General features: G+C 37.0%; 1 pseudogene; it reads left to right on the top strand.

The window, feature by feature from the left end:
* The first annotated feature begins 335 nt into the window (after positions 1-335).
* LOC129494443 (small nucleolar RNA U3) lies at positions 336-446 on the top strand (annotated as a pseudogene).
* The last annotated feature ends 15,645 nt before the right edge of the window (positions 447-16,091 follow it).

Genomic DNA, 16,091 nt, shown 5'->3' with positions numbered 1-16,091 from the left:
AGGTGATTATCGGAGGACTGCCTCCCTTATTTGTGCCCTCAGAGCCTCAAACACTCCCCACATCTTATCTGAAGGGTCCAAATTTTCCAGCTGTTTGCTGGTTTATCCCTCTCCAAGAGATTCCAAAAGCCTGACCTATACAGGCTGAGAGAAAACCCATACAAATGGATGAGAAAAAAAAAAAAAAGACTGACAACTCCATGGATGAATCTTTGAATGGAAGGGTTCTACTGAACAAAACCAATAGAAGAGAACTTTAATAATAATATCTAAGATAGATTCCCAGTAGAATTGCAAATAGTCCAGAAGAGTGAGTGGGTGTAAGAAGCCTTGGGAAGATTAAACTTTCAGGGATCATTTCTATAGTTCTTTACGAGAAGTTTCTCTGATAAATCAGTGTTAGGGATATAACATACAACATGATGACCACAGTTCACACCAATGTATGGTTATACAGGCAAGTTGTTAAGAGAGTAAATTCTGAAGTCTCATCACAAGGATAATTTTTTTCTTTTTTTCTTTTTATTGGATCTATTTGAGATGATGGACATTAAATAAATTTATTGAGATAATCATTTTATGATATATGTAAGTCAAAGCATTCTGCGGCAAACCTTAAACTTATACAGAGATGTGTATCAATCACATCTTAACAAAACTGGGGGAAAAAAAGAAGCCCTGTAGGAAGAAAAGAAATCAGATCAATTCCTGTGACTTTGTGGCTAAGTTTTAACCCATTTTGAAAAATTGGATTTCTGTCTTTTGTTATTAATCTGTAGCTCTTTACACATGGTGGACGCAACCCTTGGTTGGAAATGTGCCATACAAACATCTTCCTTCTCTCTGTAGCCTCCATTTTTCCCCTAATTGTGACTTCTGGTGAATAAATTTTCTTAAATTAATGTAGTCTGATATATTGTTTTATTTTTTTATATTTTTGTGTCCTGCTTAAGAAATTTTTGCCTTCTGTAAGGTTTTAAAGACGTTTTTCTTTGTTTTCTTCTAAAATATTTAGTGCTTTGCCTCCATTGATTTTTTTCGTGTGTGTGTATGATGTGAGGTAGGAGCCAAGATTAATTTTTTCCATAGGGGTATTGCCTATTGACCCTGCCCCATGTACTGTTATAATCCTGGTGGCTGTATGTGTGCTCTGTGTCTGTTTCTGGATTCTCTGTTCATTCTGTTCATTCCAGTTCCACATTATCTTATTTACTGTAGCTTTATGATAGGTCTTGACAACTGTTAGTGTACGTCCTCCAGCTTTGTTTGTAGTTTTCCAGATAGCTTTATCTATTTCTAACCTTGGGTATTTCCAAGTAATTTTTTAGAATCAGAACTTTTTAACTTCAACACAATAACAAAAGCATGCTGGGGTGCTGAATGGCATTTCAGTGAATTTACAGATCAACAGAGAAAATGGTTTTATTGGCAATATTGTATCTTCTAGGCCATGTATATAATAAATTCTTCTGTTTATTAACATGCTCTTTATTTTATAACAATATTTTCTAGTTTTTTTTTCTGTAGAGATATTTTTAGATTCATTAGATTAGATTCATTAGATTTGTTAGATTCATTCCTAGGTATTTGATGTTTTTCAATGCTTTTGCAAATGGCATCTTATTAAAATGTTCACGTTTTTGCTATTACATAGAAGCACAATTTTTCCTTACATTTTATTATGAAAATGTATGAAAAATTTGAATAAATTTATAGTGAACACTTATACACTGTCACCTAGATTCTATTATTAACATTTTATCTTGCTTGCTTTTCCACATATTTATCCATCTTTGCGACCCTTTATTCATCTATCAATTTATCTTAATTTTTTCTGCATTCTGAAATAAGTTTCAGGCATTAGTACTTTCTCAATTATTTTATTTTATTTTATTTTATTTATTTTGTTTTTTTTCTCCTTGATTATTTTAATATGCATTATCATCAACTAGAACTCAGTCTATATTTGTGGATTCCTTATTTCTTTTGGAGGCAAATTTTCATAGAATAAAATGAATAAATCTGAAGTATATAATTTGAGGTTGATAAATGCATACACTCATACAACCCGAATCCCTCTAATTATATAGTGCGTTACCATCACTGTGTTTTCTCATGCGTCATCCCAGCCAATTTCCATTCTTATGATTCTAGAGTCAACCGCAGTCCTAAATTTTTCAACATAGTTCACTTTTTGCCTATTAGACATTTATGTAAATGGAATCAATTGTTGTGCATATAAATAATTTGTTCCTTTTTTGTTCCTGCGTAGTATTCAAAGAGAAATCCCTCAATAATTTATTATCATGTATAATGGATGAAAGTGGTCAAGGGTACATACTTCCAGTTATAAGATGAATAAGTTCATGGAGAAGCATGCTCCACGCAGGGAGCCTGGGGTGGGACTCAATCCCAGGACTCTGGGATCATGACCTGAGACCAAAGGCTCAGGTGCTTAACCGCTGTGCCACCCAGGCGTCCCTGTATTGTATATTTGAAAGTTGCTAAGAAAGGTCTTAGAAGTTCTCAACATATGCAGACACAAGATAACCATGTGAGATGATGGATGTGTTAACTAACCTTACTGTACTAATCATTTCCCAATATATATGTGTATTAGATCATCATGTGTACACCTTAAACTTATGCAATATCATATGCCAGTTATATCTTAGTAAAGCTGAAAAAATTATTCGTCTTGAATTTTTAAAAAGTGTATTGTTTCCTTCTATTTCATGTCTGCTTTTTAAAAAAATCGTTAATAGTGTTGATTTTATTAAGTGCTTTTTCTGTATTTATGGTGGTGATTTTATATATATATATATATATATGTATTTCTCTTTGTATATTATTATGGTAAAACTTATTAAGTTTTATTTATTGCCACATAACAAATTACTCCAAGATTTAGCAGTTTCAAACAACACATGTTTATTTTCTCACACAATTTCTGAGAGTTAGAAATCCATGAGCAGGTTAGCTTAGTGCTTCTGACTCATGGTCTCCCAAAAATGGCAGACTAGTTATCTTTGGTCTTGACTGGCTGGAAGACCCACCTCCAAGATGGCCATTGGCAGGAGGCCTCATTTCCATTCTGGCTATTCGCAAAAAGCTATGGTTTCTCACCAAGTGGGCATTTTCAGAGGGCTACTCTAGTATCACCACTACAAAGCTGCTTGCCCAGTTCCTTTTATGGCCTGGTCTCCAAAGTTCGATACCATGCCTTTGTTTTATTCTCTTAGTTAAAAGGGAATCATTAAATCCAGCTGACAGTAAGGAGGAAGGAAATTACTATTGAAGGGAGGAGTAGTAAAGCATCTGTGGGCATGTTTTAAAACCACCACGGGTGGTGAATTATGTTGAATATCTTTCAAATATTAAGCTACCCTAATTTCCTGGAATACGTTTACCTATATATTAATTATTCTTCTATGTATTATTATATTCGATTACTAATTTTTACTTCATATTTTTGCATGTATGTATTCGTAATGTGGTCGTGAAGTTTGGTATCTAAATTATTTTGTCCTCGTGAAATATTTAAAAATTTTTAAATTTCTTTCTGTTACTTTTGGTAAGTAGTATTTTTTAAGAATTTATTTCATAGGGGATCCCTGGGTGGCTCAGTGGTTTAGCGCTTGCCTTTGGTCCAGGGCATGATCTTGGAGTCCCGGGATCAAGTCCCACATCGGGCTCCCTGCATGGAGCCTGCTTCTCCCTCTGCCTGTGTCTCTGCCTCTCTCTTTCTCTCTCTCTCTCTGCGTCTCTCATGAATAAATAAAATCTTAAAAAAAAGAAACTTATTAAAAAAAAGAATTTATTTCATAAAAGTTGTCAAATGTAGAGTTGTGAAGTTGTCTTGCTAAAGGCTAAAGTTTATTGATTTGATTAATCTTTTTATGGTTATGACTTTGGCTTTATTTTTCTTTTCTTAAACAGCTTTACTGGAGCATAACTCAAATATTATAGAATTCACCCACAGCAAGTGTATAGCTTTGTAATTTTTAACAAATTTTAAACAACCTCACAATCAAGTTTTAGAACATTAATTATCCTCTAATATCCTGATAGTTTTAGTTGACTTTTCTCCTGTGATTTCATGAATAACGCTGAACCCTGAAATGTTCATTACTGATGTTTCTGTTGTTCCAGGAATCTTTGGGAGAAATTTATTACCTCTTTGGACATACCAGGCCCTGCCACTTTGAAAATTTCTTTGGCTTACTCTTTACCTACTTCCTGGTAAATACCATGCAGATAATTTCCACATTAGCGCACAGCTTCCAAAAACAATATGAACACTGGTCAAACTGCTGCCCAAAGTCTTTTAAGGTCACTCTCTAGTTTGAGGCCTCTAAATGACCCTGTTGCTAATTAGGCTACATGGAGAAGAATAAATTATTTTCCTTTGTTTCTTTTGATCCTTTTGCAATGTGTCTTTCTTCTTAAAGCTTGAGTCTTGTAAGTGCTATTTTTGTGGCTCACTTTTGAGCTGGCAAAGATATTACCATGGCCCCAGGTATTTGCCAGGAGTTGGGCAGTTTGTCTGTGTGTTGTTTGTGTCCTTAACACTGAGCCCAGGAAAGGGAGGCAGCATGATGGGGCAGGAAACTCAGTGCCAGGGCCAGGTATGCAGTCTGCTCACCACCCAGGAATTACATGATTGTATGACCTAAGGGCTGGTTGTTTAAACTTTTAAAACTGTAAGATTAGAGTTTTTATTTTGGATGTGGTTCTCTGATAGTTTAGAAAATATACCTACTTATTCCTAATACAAACTAAGAGATACGAAATCTCTCTATTTTACAGATCTTAAGCAAAAGCATTCAAATAAAAAAACCCTCAGGGTCTTAATGTAACTTATCTTAGTTTACCCTTTTGACAAGAAGCAGAACTGGGGCTGGAATCTTTTTCCAGTCCCTGCTTTATGTGGGAAAAGATTCCTACTGTTGCTTTGAATTTACTAGAATTGCTAAAGGGATATTTGTTACTACTTTTGATTCTATCACACAACTACTTTTCAACAGGTAGTTTTTGAGCTGCCTGGCTGAGCACTGCAATGCACCTACTACCCCGGTGGCAAATACTGGAGCCCATGCCAAAGTGGCTGGTGTCTGGACATGCACAGCCTGGCCCTCAACAGGACCCCTTCTCCATAACCCTCTCGTCTCAACGTCAGCTTTCTCCACCACCCACTGGGCTACTCTTTGTTGCTTTGCTGGTTAATATTTCCTTATTTGAGATATTACCACTCAATATCTGGGTCATTTTGAATCATTCCACTTCCTTCCCCGTGGTGTTCTCCACTTGGTGATTTTCCGGTGGTTCACCTGGGTCACAACTAGATTCATCATAGAGTCCATTTTCCTGTGCCCATTGATAGTTGACTAGTCAACCCTCTCAGACTGAATGAGACCGCCTTATCCGTTAGCCTGACAAGTCAGCTTCCCCTCATGGGAGAGGCGATCACACAGAGGTGAGTTTCGGAGGCAGGGAGTGTCATATCAGGTGATAAATAATGTAAATATTCTTTCATTCTTTTAAATACAACAATGGGAGCTGTGGCAAGGCATGTAATTTAATGCTACTGTTTCTAAAAGATTTTTTTGCCATTCGTTATCTTGGTAGCTTTGTGACATCTAGCACTGGACTCCTCCCTATTTCTTGAAAAGTTTCCTCTGTATTGGTTTCTTTGATGGCATGCTCCTTCCTTTCAGGACTTTTATTTTTTAGTTTCCGTTTTCAGCTCCTTATTTTCTCATTCCTCTTGAAATGCTGTTATTCCTCAGGGCTCTTTCTATATCCTCTTCTAGGGTGACTTGATCCAAACCTGGCACAACTATTTCTTGACTTATTACTATCTCTTCCAGCTAAAAAAACATGAGGAAGGATTCATAGAGCTGAATATCAACATCTTTTTTTTTTAACCTCTAATGAAATAATAGACCCAGGAATTGGTGGATCTATTAATGACTGCAAATATAAAAAAAAATGAGAGAAGACATTATGTGCCTATTGATTAAAATATATAACATCACCTATCTTTTTTTTTTTTTTTTTGCTAAAATTTTTAACTTGAATCTGATCCAACTTCTAGATTTAATTACCAGCTTCCAGGAAATACAGAAGATAGTTTACAATCAGCAAAATCTAGAGTATATAAAATACTATAGGACAATTTATTCACTTTCTCCAACAAATACATTGGGAACGAGGCAGGGAAGAAGAAGGGAAGAAAGAGAGAGCTGGAAGAGGGAAGGAAGGTGGGAGAAGGAGAGGAAGAGACAGAGAGGCAGAGAAAATAGATTTTTAGAAGACCTTAAGAGAGATTCTTGTTTGAATTCTGATTCAAAGAAACTTAAAAACACATATCGGTCATTAGGAGAAAGGTATATACTTACCAAATATCGGAGAACATTAATAAATTATTATTTTAAAAGATGTGACAGAGGTATTGTTGAGTTTTTTTAGACAAAAAATTCTTTATTTGTGAAACATTTACAGGTGAAAAGATAAGACGTTTAGTATTTAGTTCAAAATAATGTGGGTTGGGGCATTGGTAGGGATTTGAATAAAACAAGATTGGCAAAGAGATGAAAATGATTTTTTACTGTCAGAGAAAGTTTCCTTGTGAAAGTGATATTTGAGCACAGACTTGAACGAGTTGATGTGGTGGCCCACGTGCCTATCTGAAGGAAGAAAGTTCTAGGTGGTGATGGCAAGTGCAGAGGCCCTGGGCTGGGAGCTTGCCTGGTGAAGAGCACAGTGAAGGGCAGCAAGGAAAGCAGGTGGCTGGACAGGAGTGAGGTGAGAGCAAAGAGAAATGAGCTTAGAGAGGTGACAGTGACCTTAGTCCTATAAGGCCTGTGGGCCAGTGAGGAAATTTGGCTTTTACTTCTCACCTATTTGCGAGCCATCTGTTTGGACCAGGGCATCTCTGACTCACAGATTGAAAGAATCACTCAGGGCTGCTGTGGGGAGAACAGCTAGAGGTACACAAACAAGGTGGTCGGTTGGAGGATTCTCTAATAATTTATGCAGGGGATGCTGATGGCTCAAGGCCCAGAAGTGGCAGTCACGATGAGAAGCGCTGGATCAGGGATATGCATTGAAGATAGAGCCGATAGGATTTAAAACAGGATGTGAGTGTGAGAGAAAAATAAAAGTCAAGGACAAGAAGGCATAGCTCAGGCGTGGCACATGGTAGGTGCGCAATATGTGTTTGTTCAGTGAGTGAATATCACATTCTCCTATCTTCCTTCACTAACTTGAAATATCTTGGAGGGCTGGGATCACTTCTTGCTTGATTTTATACCACCAACACCTTGCATGGTCCCGAGTCATAGTAGGAGCTCACCAAATATGTCCGCCATCATCAAAGGTTCACATTATCCAGATTGAGTGGAGAGGAACGTTACTTGAGGAGTGACCAACTGCTGACTGGAACTCCTGCTTCTGGTCCTGCCGGCCTCTTCACGACTCCCTCTGGTTCCTTATCACTGGTTCCCAGACTCCCTCAGCTGATGAGGTGACATGCTCATCAGCCACGAAGCTCAGAGTATTCATCCAAGAGCTACGAATCTATTTCAAATGTATTTGGAGACCTGACGTATACAATAAGAACAAAGTGGGTTCAGTGGGAAATTAAGACCACAGAGACAGATGCCCTGCTTTTTGTAGGTTGCCAAGAGTTCAACTGAGAGGAAAAGGAGCACAGTCATTGTCTTTTGAGGAACAAAGATGAATCTTGCCCAAAGTGAAGAATAGGGAGAGCTCTGGTTCTTAAGGTCTCATTCAAATGGCCCCTTGTGTGTGGTGGGTACAGATGAAGGGCTGAGTGGGAATGGCCAGGATTCTAACCTGACCTACTAAGACTCGTCTGGGATGCCAGCTGCTGGGGTTGACTAGAGTCCAAAGTGTTGGACCCAGAGAAAAAGAAATCTCAGGGGCCAGGACTGGCCTTTTTAATTTTGGATTTCTGCATCCCAGAATGGCAAAGCCCACGATTGGCAAGACTCACAATTTCCCTGCTGCTTCTGGTTTCTCTGCGCTACGGCAAATACAGCTCCCTTCAAACCCCAGAAGTAGCTTTTACAAGGTGAGCCTGGTGCGCCTACTTTCGAGTCTCAGGAAACAAAATAAACATTTTCTTCTTTCCACACTGAAATACGTCAGCCAGTATCATAAATATCACTTGTAAAGGGCTAAATTCAGTGGCATCACTGGAAAGGCGGGAGGAAAGTACTTTGTACTTTGTCATCGACACACATAGCATATGATTGCAGCAGATACCAAACAAAACCCAAAACGTCTTTGTGGAATCTCTCTCTCTCTCTCTGTTTCTCTGTCTCCGTCCGTGTGTCTGTCTCTCTGCCATTTCTACGTGCACAATATAAATTACAAGATTTCACAGGCACAGACACACCACACAAAACTTATTATAATAGTATCACCCAGAATTCAAATTTATGTTCAGTGCATTTAGCTTACCTAGACAAATAAAAACCAAGACGGAATAGCAAGTTACAGGAGGAGAAATTAAACTAACCTGATAGGTTCAGGAAGATTTAATAATCCAGCTCAGATATCACAAGTGAAAGATACTTAATGAGCATTTCGTTCCTCTTCACTAAAATTAATTTGGTATTAAGGAAATAGATGAAAACCATGTTGATGCACGTTAACCTTTGTTACAAGTTCCAACTAATAACTTTAGGGGCATTTGAATAAATTTTAAGTTAATTCTGTGTCCTCTTTTATTCAAGTATCTTCGTGGTCCATTTCATTTGGTTGGCGTTTTTTTTCATTTTGATGCATTTAAGTCATAAAGCTTTCAGATCCGTTGACCAATGTGATGACGGCTCCTAAACTGTGGGCTAACAGTAAACTTAGTCAAAGTCTCAAATAAAAGCCTCCCTGGAGTGAAATGAGCCATGAAGTGTTCTTATCTGTGTGCTTCCTTTGTGCAAACTTACCCTGTCTACGGGATCAGTGCTATGGACATGCTGTTCCAAGTGTCCACTCAGATGTTGACATATTTTAGTATCTTGAGTCCTAGAATTATGTAACTTTATTGGTTGGACTTATTATGATTTATAAGAGAAAAATTGTGCTAAGATCAGCCTCTCCATTCATTTTTTGCTGCTTTAGGAGCCTGTATGTGCAGATGGTTTGCACACTTCCAGGGAAAGAGAGGGAAGAGCTTTTTGCTGTTGGGGCGAGGATTAGAAATCTGAAAATTTGACTGCTTTTTATGTGGACCTTTAATCAATCCCTTATTTTCAGCCACATTCTGAACCTGGCATTAAGAGGTAGGTCTGTTGGCTAAACCTATCAGGATTCCGTGGTCCAGACCTGCTTGATCCGTGTGCTGCCTTCCACCCACCACCCTGCATTTCCATTCTATTAAGCCAATGACCATTGTCCACAGCCTCCCCGTCCTAACAGATTGTGGTCCTCTCTCATCTACTTTCTTCCTACTCTCATTTCCTTTTTTCTTTTGGAGAGATTTAAATAAAGACATGGATTTTCCAATTTCTTTAAAAATTCCCTGGGATGTCAGGAAGCCCTGAAGATAAATGTTTGGTTGCCATCTGTCGTGCTTCACCAGTGTGTAACCACATTACTTTATTCAAGTTTATCTGCAGGTCAGATTCTTTGTTTCCTTCTGTAGGTCCAGTTAGTCAAGTTCAGGGACTAGTCCACATTAGTGTGCATTTGCACAAAGAGATTCTGGACCCCTTCCTCCTCATCTAAGTAGCACCTGCTTCTGCTTTGTATATTCCAATGAAGTGACCCAAATAATAGGAATTTCAGGAAAAGGGAGGCAAATAAATTTGAACAAGTGACATGGGAGCTATAGAAACCATGTTAGATAGATCATTGTCAGCTTAATTTATTTTGGCATTTATCTATGGAATGATACTGTTCATTCAGTTCCTATGATATTATAAAACTCAACAAATTTAGCTTTATAATTATAAAAATAACACACAAACAACGCAGCTTTGCAAATCTGTGTGAAGTACTTTATTTGCAGCCAGAAGAGAAAATTTAAACTTTGGTTGCCTTGTTTGCTGCTGTGTGGTTTTATGTTCAGCTAACACTGTAGCAATATCTTTTTAAACTGTATATTTATCTGGAATTTTTTGTGCTCAGTGATTTTTATCAAACAACTGTTTCCCTGATTACCCAAAATATGCATGCTGATAGTTGACACAGATAATATAAAGATATGTAAAAAAGTTCTTCATAACCTTATCACCAGGACCAATCTTTATTCATATTTTAATATATTCCTTCCATGTGCAAAAATGTCTCTGTGTTAATGCACACACTCTCTCCTTTACAGTTTACATCATATCATATATGTAGCATCATATCCTATGACTAATTAGCATTATATATCACATGTTTATTGTTTTATGAAAATGAGATACTCCATATATTGTTTAGCAATGCGCTTTTTTGCTTTGCAAAGCGTGGAGATCATCTTGTCTTCTCCACGCGTTTTATAATTAAAAATCATTTTCTAATTTGATAAAAGCATGGTACTTATTACTATTTTCACTTGCATTTGTTTGTGTATTATTTAGAAAGCAACATCAAATCTTACTGTTGATTTTTTGTCTTCTCCTTTACTTTCAATTGTCTGCCTCTGGTATCTTTGGCCTGATTTTCTCGTGATGTAGTCATCTTTCTTTTATTGATTTTTAAGACATTTTTACATATTAAGGTAAGTAGTCCTGTGTCTGTTGTGTATAGTTAAAATTTATTTTGCATTTTGTTTATATATATACACACACACATATATTTATTTATTGTTATTTATTTATTTATTTATTTATTTATTTATTTATTCATGAGGGACACAGAGAGAGAGAGAGAGAGAGGCAGAGACACAGGCAGAGGGAGAAGCAGGCTCCATGCAGGGAGCTCGATGCGGGAATCGATCCTGGGACTCCAGGATCAGGTCGTGGGCCAAAGGCAGGCACTAAACAGCTGAGCCACCCAGGGATCTCCCTATATTTTTCTCTTTTAACACAAACACAATTTACACAGGTAAATTCTTAAATTTTCCTTTATGTTTTTTGCTTTTGTCTTATCCTTTATCTACACTCTTCTGTGTACACTCACTCCTGGAGTCCTCTCATTCATTCATTCATTCATTCATTCACTCAGGTTCAGGCTTTATGTCACATCTCCCTAATATATGACTCTAGTCAGACCTTTTCCCCTCATACTCCAGGCTGTAAAAGCAACTGCTTACTTGATAGCCTCCCTTAGATGCCAAATAGGCATTTTATATTTGGAATGCCTTAGATCTCATACACGATACCCCTGAGCTTCCCTCTGAAGCCGGTTCCACCTGCTGCTCCCCTCCACCCCAACCACCTCAGTCATTCAAGCCAAAACACGTGAGTCATCGTTTTCTCATCTTTTTCTCTTAAAGCCCTAATCCAGTCCCTCAGGAAGTCTGTTGGGTCTCTCTTCAGTGCACAAGGAGTTTGACCATGCTGCACCATCTCCACCACGTTACCTTCCTGTTCTGGGCACCATCTTCTCTACCTGGGACAATCTGCCTACCCCCTAATTATGCCCCGTGCCCCCACTTTTACCCTCTTCCTCTCAAGGTCAATCTATCACAGTAGCCAAATTGATCCTCTTGGATCTCCTTAGAGCAAACCTCATTTGTAGGAATAAGAGCCAAAGTCTCAGAGATCCCTCAGGGCCTATGATCTGTGCCTTCCCCTACCTCTGACCCCACTTCCTACTATTTTTCTTCCTGTTTTCTCTCTTTCCACCACCCTGGATTACTTCTTGCTTCTCAACATACCAGGGACATTCTTGCCTCAGGAACTTTGCCCTAACGGTTTCCAGTGCAGGGGAGAGATGCTCTTTCCCCCTGCATTTTCCCTCACCTTCAGTTCTTTTTAAATATCACCTTCTTATTCTGCTTTAGTTCTGTTTTTTTTCATAACACATCCCACCTCCTAACCCACTGTAAAACTTTTTAATTTTGTCTGTTCTTTTAATCACATATTCGCCCTGCTAGAATGTAAGCTCCATTAGGACAAAATTTTTGCATTCCTTACAGATATATCCCAAATAACTAGAAAAGTCCTGGCATGCAGAAGATATTCAGTGAATATGTGCTGGCTCAATAAATCCTTAGAAAATCCTCCATTCTGAGGCTGCAATTTCATTTCTTTTTCACTACAACTTTGGTTTCATATGGCATATTTGGTTTAAGGAATGAAGAAAAATTTCTAACTTTTAAATATTTTAGACATATTCCCATTTGTACCAGTACCACTAAATTAACATTCTAACTATTCACTATTTGTTAGGGATACTGGTTTTATGACATGCTTCATTCTTTTTTTAAAGATTTTATTTATTTATTTGAGAGAGAGAGAGAGAGAGAGAGGAGGAGTGATGGGAGAGAGCACAAGCAGGGAGGAGAGGGAGAAGCAGGCTCCCTCTTGATCAGGGAGCCTGATGTGGGGCTTGATCCCAGGACTCTGAGCTCAAGATAGATGCTTAACCAACTGAGCGTTCCAGGTACCCCGATATGCTTAATTCTTATATGCAGCTGGTTTGTTTCTAGAATCTTACATATCTTATTGACAGTTTATACTATACTCGAGATGCTATGACCCAATTCATGCCTCTGTTAACACTGGGTGGATATTTGCCCAATATCTCATTATTCTTCTCCTTCTCCTTGTCCTTGTCATCATTCTCCTCCTCGTCTTCTTCTTCTTCTTTGATTCATAACCCCTAATTTGAAAGGGGGACCCATTCTGTCTGTTTGGATAGAGTTGACTCTTCTTTAACTTTCCCAATCCCAAACACTCCCATAGCTATAAGCACAACCATTATATCCATCCTTTTGGTGATAGTAATTCAGGATTAGTCACATGACCCAATATACCAACCATAGTTTCACCAGGAGATATGAAATATGGATATGGCTAAAGGTTGTCTCTCTTTGGGCATCATTTGTGAGAATGGTAGAGCTTTGGAGCTGTCAAAAGCCATCTTGCTGGCATGTGGAGAGAGCCTGAGACTGAAGACAAGCAGAGGGGAGAAAGAAAAGACACAGATCAGAAGGGATTGTTGGAACTCTCAGACACAACTGTACTTTGATTTCTCAGTCACATGAGTAAAAGCATCTTCTGCCCCACCTCTGCCTCTTTTTTTTTTTTTAAGTTTATGTTTGTCACTTTCAACTGAAGGATACTACATGAGAGGCTGGAAACACATTACTTGAAGATAGTAGCCATGGCACATGTGGCTGCCTTCCCTGCATCTCAAATTCCCATGTGTGAAACAAAAATTTAAAGGAAAACGTAACCATCCTGGAAACTATGAAAGATGTCATGAGCACACCAGAAATCTTGAGATATCTTAGAAGAAAAGAAAATAAATGAGGCAGAGATGGTAAAGAAATCAGAGTAGCATCACTGTTTAGGATACCAGAGGCTCCCCAGATCATTCCAGAAGAGCCCTAAATAGATCCAAAGCTAATAAGTGAAGATAGTGGGGGTGATCCAGAGACCATTACCAAACTGCATTGGAAATAGATGGGATGGTTTTATGTTTAGGCAAATCAGTCATAGTGGTCTTAGGCTGTAGCATGCTTTAGCCTAATGAGCCCCTAAAGAAATGGGGACTCTCCTTCAGGAGAGGTTCTGAGAGATGGAGTTAGGCCTGAACAGTGAAGACAGCAAAGTCTGAAATTATCTCTGTATTTCCACAAAAGTCAGAGACATTTTTCTAAAACGGAGAGAAACAGCATTGTATAACGGTAGACAAACCTAAAGCAAAGTATTAATCTAGTTTCTGAGTGGATATTTTTAACATCTTCATATGGAAGAAAATGATCAATGGGTCTTCATCAAATTTAAAATTTTCTGCTCTTCAAAAAATACTGTTAAGAAGATAAAAAGACAAGTATATAACGGGAGAAATTATTTTCAAATTAGATATCTTATAAAGGACTTGTCTCTAAAATATCAAAGAAATCTCAAAACAACCCAGTTAATACAACTCAACTAAAATATGAGGAAAAAGTTTGAGTACATACTTCACCGAAGGAGGCATATGGATGGCAAATAATTACATGAGACTTAGCATCTTTAATCATTAGGGAAATGCAAATGTAAACCATAACAAGGTAACACGACACCCTTTTTCATTTGAGTGACTCAAATTTAAAGACTGGTCATATGACATGTGCTGAAGATGTGAAGAAACTAGAATTCTCACACACTGCTGGTAGGGAGGTAAAATGGCACAAACACGTTGGTAATGGTTTAGTAGTTCCTTAACCAGGCAAACATAAAACTGCCATGTGATCTAGCCATTCTATGTCCAGCAATGGCTCAAGAGGAAAGGAGATGTATGTCCATACAAAGATTTTTAAACAAATGGTAATAGCAGCTTTGTTTGTAATGGCAGCAAACTAAAAAGCAACTCAAATGTCCATCAACAGGTGAATAATTACATCTGCATCATGGAATATTACTCAGTAACAGAAAGAAATGAGAGATGGATGAATTATAAAATAATTTTTCTGAGTAAGAGGATCCAGGAAACTTAGTTCACATGTATAAAATTTTAAGAAACTTAAACTAAAGAATGTGCTAGGAAGCATATCAAGTGTTACTTAAGGATGGGTAGTGAGCAGTGAGAAAGAAGAGTTACAGAAGACATGAGGAAGCTTTTGGAAGTCAAAGAATTGGAAGAAGCTGAGCCAGAAAGATAGAAAGTAGGAAGAAAACAGGATAATTCTTGAGATTTCACTAAGTGGTGAATATTCATAGTGACAGGTTCTGGGGGATACTCAAAAGAATGTATAATGTGGCTGACATAAAACAGAGAAGAACCTCATTAGAGAAGTAAAATTCAATGAACTGAGTGAGAAGCCAAGATGTTAAATGGATCATTTTGGTGGATATTAATACATGGAGAATTAAGACAAGGGTACTGTAATATAAATATATAAAATAAATATGATAAACTTTAATTGCATAAAAATAATAATTTAACAAAAATTAAGTAGATAAGGAAAGACAAATGAAAGGAAGTGTAAGGCTAATTTCCTAATGTTTTGAAGTGGGAAATTATTAGATACTTTTAAAATATGATAATCAAAACATGGGAGTTATAATCACATCATTAAAAGAACAAAAATATACAAGTAATATATAAGTTACTTACATATAAGTAATAATTATAGAGAGGTCAAAAGCAAAGGAACATGGGAGGTTGTGTTAAGTGTACTAATCTCATTTTTCTTTGAGAATATGAATTGGTCTTGTTAAAGGCAGATAAATCCTGGATGAGATCTTGATTCAGGAAATATTAGTGAAAATCTGAATGAAATATGAATAAATTCTGTAGTTTAGTTAATAATATTGCACTGATGTTAATTTCTTAATTTTAATCATTGTTCTAAATACTTCTCTGTTTCTTAGCTTTGAAAATTGTTCTAGTTTGATAATTGGTCTATGTAAGATGATAACATAAATGAAAGCTGAATAAAAGGGACTCTCCTTTTTTTTTTTGTAATTCCTCTGAAAGTATAGATTATCTCAGCATTCAAAGTTTTTAAAAGTTGATGAATCAAGAAAAAGTGCTATAAAGTTATCGAAACTCATAATGTCACTTACCAAGGAAATTAAAGCAAAATCTTAATAGTGGTAGTGATAGGAAGTGGAATTGGAGGTAAGGTGACTTTTCCTTTCAATTTTATACCCTCTTATATCTTATAATGTCCAAAAAATGTTAATCCATATAAGTTATTTTAAAGCAATTTTAATTTTAAAACGTCACCAAAATGTATAATATGTATACATTATAGTCTGTATAATATGGCAAATAATTTAAGGAATATATTGTGTATACAACTGATACTTTGTATATTTATTTTTGCCTTATTAGGCAATTTTGATTGCTTGTAAAATATACTACAAAGGAACATTATGATTTTTGTTTGTTATACATCATTGTTAGACGCACATATTAAAGGGACGATAAATAAAAACCCATGGGATAACTTGGGCAAAGATTTTTTGAAATAC

Source organism: Nyctereutes procyonoides, unplaced genomic scaffold (assembly GCF_905146905.1).
Source record: "Nyctereutes procyonoides isolate TBG_1078 unplaced genomic scaffold, NYPRO_anot_genome, whole genome shotgun sequence".
Classification (NCBI taxonomy): domain Eukaryota; kingdom Metazoa; phylum Chordata; class Mammalia; order Carnivora; family Canidae; genus Nyctereutes; species Nyctereutes procyonoides.
Note: the sequence above shows the minus strand (reverse complement) of the source record. Positions and strands in the feature narration are given on the sequence as shown.